General features: G+C 43.1%; 1 protein-coding gene across 5 annotated transcripts in view; it reads left to right on the top strand.

The window, feature by feature from the left end:
• CSNK1D (casein kinase 1 delta) overlaps positions 1–8422 on the top strand; it is a 50801-nt gene that overhangs the window by 1503 nt on the left and 40876 nt on the right. The window lies entirely within an intron of this gene.

Below are 8422 nucleotides of genomic sequence, written 5' to 3'. Positions count from 1 at the left end.
GAATACTGATTATCCCTGAACAGAACACATGTGTAATGAAGTCTCCATGTTTCTAGCTGAAGGTCTGCAGTATTTATAGACAGAGATCAGGATTCTCGGGCTCTATTAATGTATTCATTTAGAAGGCTGAAAAAGGTGGTACATGTAATACCAGTACTCCAGAATCTGCACTGGATACCTATGGGTTTCTGGGTGGAGTTTAAGATGCTAGTTAGTTTGAGGCCTGCGTACCTAAGGCCTTGTCTACACTATAGGGGAAATTCAGTCTAAGCTACGTAATTTGGCTACACTGGAGAGTTGCAGCGCTGGTAGTGGCTTTACAGCGCTGCAACTCACTCACCATCCACACTTGCAAGGCACATACAGCGCTGTATCTCCCTGGCTACAGCGCTGGTTGTACTCCACCTCGGCCTGGGGAATAACGACTATAGCGCTGCTGATGCAGCGCTGCTCCGCCAGCGTGGCCACCAAAAGCGCTGTTATTGGCCTCCAGAGGTATCCCAGAATGCCTGTTCAGCCACTCTGCTCATCAGTTCGAACACTGCTGCCCTGGCCTCAGGTGACCCGCCCTTTAAATGCCCCGGGAATTTTAAAAATCCCCTTCCTGTTTGCTCAGCCAGGTGTGGAGTGCAATCAGTGAATCTTTCCAGGTGACCGTGGCTCCACGTGGCAAACGAGCCCCAGCTTGGAGCAGTCCCAGCTGCACTCCAGCCGTAGGAATTACGATACCTATGGGCAGATATCAAGGGCCATGCTGGAAAGGGGCCATGACCAGGATGCACTGCAGTACAGGGTTAAAGTGAAGGAGCTGCGGAGTGCCTATTGCAAAGCCCATGAGGGAAACCGCCACTCCGGCGCTGCCCCCACGACCTGCTCAGAATCATGACTGGCTCACAGTTCTCTTGGGAAATCTGTCTGCATTTGTGCAGCATAATCCGTTTAGCATTTGAGTATTTAGGCTCATGCCTATCTGCGGAGCCAAAATCTTTTTTTGAGTACTGTTTTCAGTGTTTCTTCCTTAAAGAGTTAGTGGTTGCCATGCACTAGCTGGGGTAAATGTTGAGTGATTGAGTCCATTTAGGCAATGAAACCATGGCTTTGGAGAAAAGTTGATAAAATCTGTCAATCTTAAGAAAAGTTGTTTTTTGGGGTATATTCCAGGAACCCTCTGTGACGGGTTCCCCCCGGGGTGCCACCTGGAACTGGGGTACCACTGAGCACTCTGACACACAAGCCTGGGCACACGCTCATACTTTGCTGTTGTGACAAGCTGCAAAGCCCTCCAGCCTGCACTTTCACCAGCATTCACACAGGTAGGGACACACAATTACATGCAGTTTACACGCAGGCTCTCTAACCACCAGTTTCTCAGCCTAGTACTCCAGAGCAGTACCATCTTGCCCTGGTCAAAACTGGTAAATACCCATTCCACCTCTTCCTCAATGTGAAGAGAACAATGCACACCTGTGGTAACCAAGCAGAGATTTTCCTCCGTCACTCCAGTCAAAGCTGGTTTATATTAAAACAAAAGCAAGTTTATTAACTACAAAAAATAGATTTTAAGTGATAGCAAACAGATAAAGCAGATTACCTAGCAAATAAAAAACGAAAACTAAGCTTAATATACTAAATAGATTGGATATGAATAGCAGATTCTGACCCTAACTGATGGTACAGGCAGACTTGTAGATTCTTAAGGCACAGCTACACTTGCTTTGCACCTTGGAATCCCCAGGTGTTTCATACACAGGCTAGAAATCCCTTTAGCTTGGGTCCTGCACTTCCCCCAGTTCAGTCTTCATTCTGCAGGTGTTTCTAGGAGTCTTCTTGTGTGTGGAGTGAAGAACCATGGATGATGGCACTCCTTGTCTCATATAGCTTTAGCATATGGTGGGAACCCTTTGTTTCAAAACCTGGCTCTCAGACCTGTTTGTGGAAAAATACTGATATCCCAAGCTGGTGTCCAGAATCATGTGGTCTGGTCACATATCCTTGTAGTCATAGCAGCCATTACTTACAGGCTGGCTGTAGCCTTCTCAGAAAGGCTCACCAGGTGGGAGATAAGCTTCTCCTAAGGCCTGTTGTTTTCCCTAATGGCTCATTGCCCTGAATAGGCCCATCTAAACCAGCTATCTAGACTGAAAGCATCTTGTCTAGTGGGTGTAACCCAGATGTAATTACATTTGAGGTACAGATACGTAGTCATCATTTATAACTTCAGATGCAAAAATGAGGCATGCATACAAATATGATAATCATATTCAGCAAATCATAACTTTTCCAGTGACACCTCATGACTTATCTTGCACAAAATGCATCATAATTATGCCGTAACCATATTATAATAATATTACTAGGACAAATATGGGGTGCAGTGTCACATGCCCATGTGCCAGCAATGCCCCTCTGCCATGTACATTGGCCAAACCAGACATTCTCTACACAAAAGAATAAATGGACACAAATCAAACATCAAGAATTATAACATTCAAAAAACAGTCGGAGAACATTTCAACCTCCCTGGTCACTCAATTACAGACCTAAAAGTCGCAATTCTCCAACAAAAAAACTTCAAACACAGACTCCAATGAGAAACTGCAGAACTGAAATTAATTTGCAAACTGGACACCATCAAATTAGGCTTGAATAAAGACTGGGAGTGGATGGGTCATTACACAAAGTAAAAACTATTTCCCCATGCTAATTTTTCCCCTACTGTTACTCATAACTTCTTGTCAACTGTTTGAAATGGGCCATCCTGATTATCACTACAAAAGTTTTTTTTCCCTCCTGCTGATAATAGCCCACCTTAATTGATTAGTCTCGTTACAGTTGGTATGGCAACACCCATTTTTCATGTTCTCTGTGTATATATCTTACTGTATTTTCCACTACATGCATCCGATGAAGTGGGTTTTAGCCCACGAAAACTTATGCCCAAATAAATTTGTTAGTCTCTAAGGTGTCACAAGTACTCCTCGTTCTTTTAGTTGTATTTAGGGAGCTAGGCTACGTCTGGGTGGATCTCGAAGTGACACACTTATCCAAAGTAACAGACTTATTCATATTAATAAATTCTAGGGCCAAAAGAGACCATTGTCATAATCTAATTTGACCTCTTGTGTAACAGCCCATAGAACTTCCTCAAAATAATTTCTAGAGCATATCTTTTAGACAAACATCCAGTGCTGATTTAAAAATTGTCAGTGTTGGAGAATCCACCACAGCCCTTGGTATGTGGTTCCAGTGGTTAATTTACTCTCATGCTTGCTATATTTGAAATGTCTTAGATTGAGGGAAAGATCATGATCCAGAATAGAAAATGTATCACCTGATTACTTCCTTTATAGCATGAATAAAAATTGATGATTATTTTGAAAAAAAATTAAAAATGGATTTTTAAATTTTGTTTAAATTATAGTTTCTTTTAAAAAATAATACTGTTTAAAATTAAATCTGAATTTATTGTAAAATATGTTAGGGCCTAAATTTATCTCTTAAAACATTTAAATAAAAAAATGGGCAGAATCCATGAGACTCTATCAAAATCTTTTCCATATAAATAAAGAATATATGGAAAAAATCTAACTTTTGAGGTAAATATGGCACAGCAGGTCACATACTGTATTAAGGTCTTGTTTTGTTTAATAAAAAGAAACTTTATGCTCTTTTGCTTGTTTAAATTCCTGTTATCCTAATGCATCTTGACACAAATCAAGTGCTAAAACGTAATTATTTAGTAAATATTTTCTAGCATACTAAAATATACAATTAATAAGAATCTGAAAATATTAAAATATAAAAATGCTTAAATGTACATAGTTATAGTGTACCACCTTAGGTTGCAAAAAATATGTACCAAATATAGTGTAAAGGCATGATTGAGCTGTAAATCAACGTGTTTTAGTGGTTATATCAACCTATAAGAATGCACCTTTCTTTAGAAAATAAATGATGTACACATGGAAAACTTGATTACAATCAATGATTTAAACTGAGGCTTTCCACTTGGTGATTTAAATCATTTATTTAAATCATCTTGATTTAAATCAATCCACCCTGTTCCCTTCTGTGACTAACTTCTTCCCCCAGTCATCAGCAGCTGCTCTAGGTGTAGATCAGTGGTTCCCAAACTGGGGTTCATGAACCCCTGGGGGTTCGCAAAATGTTAACAGGGGGTTCTCAAGAAAAAAATCCCTAATGGCGGACAGAGCTGTCCCTAGGGACCCCAGGGCCAGCAGCCTGGAGCCCCTGGACTTCCAAGTGCTAAACAGATCAAAGCAAGCATATCTACCACACTGAGGAGATTGAAACTTCAAGACTCATAAGAAATGGAAAGGGAGGTGGATATTTTTTGCTGTTTTTAAAATTAAATAGGCTGCAAGTATTGTTTTTTAAATTTTATGAAGAACAAGTATAAGCTTTGTTGTAATATGTTGCCTGTTAAGGAAGCTGTCTCACTTTCCAAGTATATGTGTGAAATCAGCCATGGGTGCTGGGACAAGGAAAGGATCTCTCCAATTGTTTGTCTGGCCTGGTCTACACTACGCATTTATAGCGAATTTAGCAGCATTAAACCAAATTAACCCTGCACCGTCCACACAACGAAGCCCTTTATTTCAATATAAAGGGCTCTTAATACCGCTATCTGTACTCCTCCCCGACGAGGGGAGTAGCTCTGAAATCGGTATAGCCATGTCGGATTAGGGTTAGTGTGGCCGCAATTCAACGGTATTGACCTCCGGGCGCTATCCCACAGTGCACCATTGTGACCGCTCTGGACAGCAATCTGAACTCGGATGCACTGGCCAGGTAGACAGGAATAGCCCCGCGAACTTTTGAATTTCATTTCCTGTTTGCCCAGCGTGGAGCGCTGATCAGCATGGACTGTACGGGAGATACTGGATCTGATCGCTTTATGGGAAGACAAATCTGTTCTATCAGAGCTCCGTTCCAGAAGACGAAATGCCAAAGCATTTGAAAAAATCTCCAGACAGAGGCCACAGCAGGGACTCAACACAGTTCTGCGTGACAAGCGTAACGGAAAACCAAAGAATCAAATGGACGCTCAGGGAGGGAGGGAGGAGGGACTGAGGACTCCAGCTATCCCGCAGTCTCCGAAAAGCATTTGCATTCTTGGCTGAGCTCCCAATGCCTGAAGGGTCAAAAACATTGTCCCGGGTGGTTCAGGGTATATGTCGTCAATTTACCCCCACCCCTCTCCCCGTGAAAGAAAAGGGAAAAAAATAGTTTCTTGCCTTTTTTTCGTTGTCACCGTATGTCTACTACATGCTGCTGGTAGACGCGGTGCTGCGGCGCTGAACAGCAGCATCCCCTCCCCTTCCTTTCCTGATGGCAGACGGTACAAAATGATTGAAAACCGTCCACATCATCCCGTGAGTGCTCCTGGCTGGCCTCGGTGAGGTCGGCCGGGGGCGCCCGGGCAAAAATGGGAATGACTCCCGGTCATTCCCTTCTTTAAGCTTCTCCTGGAGCGGCAGATGGTGCAAAAGGCTTGGTAACCGTCCTCATCATAGCAGCTGGAGGCTGAGCTCCTCCCCCCCCACTTTCATGTCTAATGAAGATTCTGTACTGCCTGGACTATCATAGCAGCTGGAGGCTGCCTCCCCTTCATTTTATCTCACTAAAAAGTCAGTGTTTCTTATTCCTGCATTCTTTATTACTTCATCACACAAATGGGGGACACTGCCACGGTAGCCCAGGAGGGGTGTGGGAGGAGGGAAGCAACGGGTGGGGTTGTTGCAGGGGCATCCCCTAGAATGGCATGCAACTCATCATTTCTGCAGGATCTGACACGGAGCGGCTGTGGTCTCTGGTTGTCTAGTAGACTTGCCCCATATTCTAGGCAGGACTAACTCTATTTTTAGACAAAACATAAAGAAGGGAATGACCTGGGGAGTCATTCCCATTTTTGTCCATGCGCTCCCGGCCGACCTCAGTGAGGCCAGCTAGGAGCACCCATGACAGCAGCAGACGGTACAAAAGGACTGGTAACCGTCATCGCCAATTTCTAAAGCAGCAGACGGTGCAAAAGGACTGGTAACCGTCTCTGCTACCTTGCAAAGGCAAATGAATGCTGCTGTGTAGCACTGCAGTACCGCATCTGTCAGCAGCATCCAGTACACATACGGTGACAGTGACAAAAGGCAAAACGGGCTCCATGGTTGCCATGCTATGGCGTCTGCCAGGGCAATCCAGGGAAAAAGGGCACTAAATGATTGTCTGCCGTTGCTTTCACGGAGGAAGGATTGAGTGACGATATTTACCCAGAATCACCTGCGACACTGTTTTTGCCCCATCATGCATTGGGATCTCAACCCAGAATTCCAATGGGTGGGGGAGACTGCGGGAACTATGGGATAGCTATGGGATAGCTACCCACAGTGCAACGCGCCGGAAATCGATGATAGCCTCCGTACATGGACGCACACCGCCGAATTAATGTGCTTAGTGTGGCCGCGTGCACTCGACTTTATACAATCTGTTTTTAAAAACTGGTTTCTGTAAAATCGGAATAATCCCGTAGTGTAGACATACCCTCTGTTAAGAACAGCAGTGTGCCTGCTTCAAAAGTGTGTGTTTCTAGCTCTTTGTCTGTGAAGCAAACAGAAGAAGCTTGTCAGCCTATGGTGGTTGAAAATTTATCAGTTATACCAGAGCTGGTTCTGGATTCAACTGAAGCCCAGGAAGGAAATGTTCCTAAGTTTGTCTCTCCTGGGGAGAATGACATGGTAACTAGGTCGCACCCAGTTAGTGTCATAACAAAGTTCCAGGGACCAGGCAATTCTGGGGCGTCTATTTTGTCTGTTGCTAGTGTGTTGCTGAGTAAAGATATGACAACTCTGTTTAATCAGGTTGATATCATGACTAGGACACAAGGAGAGCATTAAGGTGGTTTAACTGTGTTACCCACTAACAGTGTGGATAGCTTTGAGAATGTTTTAAATGGAATGAAGATTGTCAGGGAATTCGAACAACCCTATGATAACCAACTTGTTGGGAAGACAATGTTGTTGGAACAGGAATATCTCCATGTTGATTCTATAAATGAACAGTCTGTGTCTCAGGTTCAGAGGGAAGACTGGGTAGCTGAATCTACAGAGCAGGACAGCAATGCAGTTAATCTCTCGAATACAGTGGACGGCAAGTAAACTGTCATCTCTAGATACTTTCGATATGTCTTGTTGTCTCTTAGTGGACTCAACATCTGATTCCATGTGGAAGCAGAGGTTGGTAATGGAAGGACAAAAGAACCTTGAGTCTAACATGCTAGTGAAAATGGATGGTATCTTTTTAAGATGGAGTCCAGCCTTGGAATTAGTAAAGGTTAAGAATCTGAAAACTAGTAAACAGGCTAGTGTCTGTGTTGTCATAAATTACCTGACTGATGGTAGGGGAGAAAGACATACCTGTAGCTGTTAGCAAAGAGGACACACCCACCCAGCCAATGGATTCTGTTACACAAGAGAGCTCAGATTTTGACCCTCCGGAACAGGGAGAAAGGGAAAAACATAAGGGAAAGGGATAGCTCAGTGGTTTGAGCATTGGCCTGCTAAACCCAGGGTTGTGAGCTCAATCCTTGAGGGGGCCACTTAAGGATCTGGGGCAAAATCAGTACTTGGTCCTGCTAGTGAAGGCGGGGCTGGACTTGATGACCTTTCAAGGTCCCTTCCAGTTCTAGGAGATAGGATATCTCCATTAATTTAAATAATCTTGCAAATGGAAGCCACAGGTTAACTGTAAAATGCCAAAACCCCAATGGTATTGAGCCAAAGGCATGGCATCACAAAAATGTTTGTACATATACACTCGTAATAGATTTGATGTTAACTCTTGTAACTAATGTGTGGCTGATACGAAGAACTGTAAAAATATAGAATGTGCCTAATCTTTTGGAAAAACCCTTGAACATGTTAAGAGTGATCCATAAGAACACACTTTATGTTAAAAGGTCTTGTGATACTGATATTTCAAAGCTAGCGCCTGAAACCAGCCTTTGAACTTTTCTCAGCAGAAAAGACATTCCAGATCTAATGTGCCGTATAAAAAGGGAAACTGAGGCACACTGCCATATTGCTTTCCTGGCTAAATGCCAAGATTCCTATGCTATGGAGAACATTAATACCTACATTGACTTGAAGTTAATTGGGTTCCAAACATTTGCCAGAGCTTGTATGAATAAATAAGCTATTTCCATTGGCTCTTGGCAAGATTACATGAAACATACAGGAATTATGCTGTAAGAGCAAATCCAATCCACTATTGGTCTAACCAAGTTTTACCTTGGGGTTTATAAAGGGATTCAATGATATTGGTACTTCCATAATGAACCTTAAAAAGAGAGAGCCTGTTTTGATCAAACATAATTTTGATAAACCTTTTCAGTTATACATGACACTTC

The sequence above is a fragment of the Mauremys reevesii genome, linkage group 15 (genome assembly GCF_016161935.1).
Source record: "Mauremys reevesii isolate NIE-2019 linkage group 15, ASM1616193v1, whole genome shotgun sequence".
In the NCBI taxonomy this organism is placed as follows: Eukaryota; Metazoa; Chordata; order Testudines; family Geoemydidae; genus Mauremys; species Mauremys reevesii.
The sequence above is the reverse complement of the archived record's forward strand: the minus strand, read 5'-3'. Positions and strand labels throughout refer to the sequence as shown.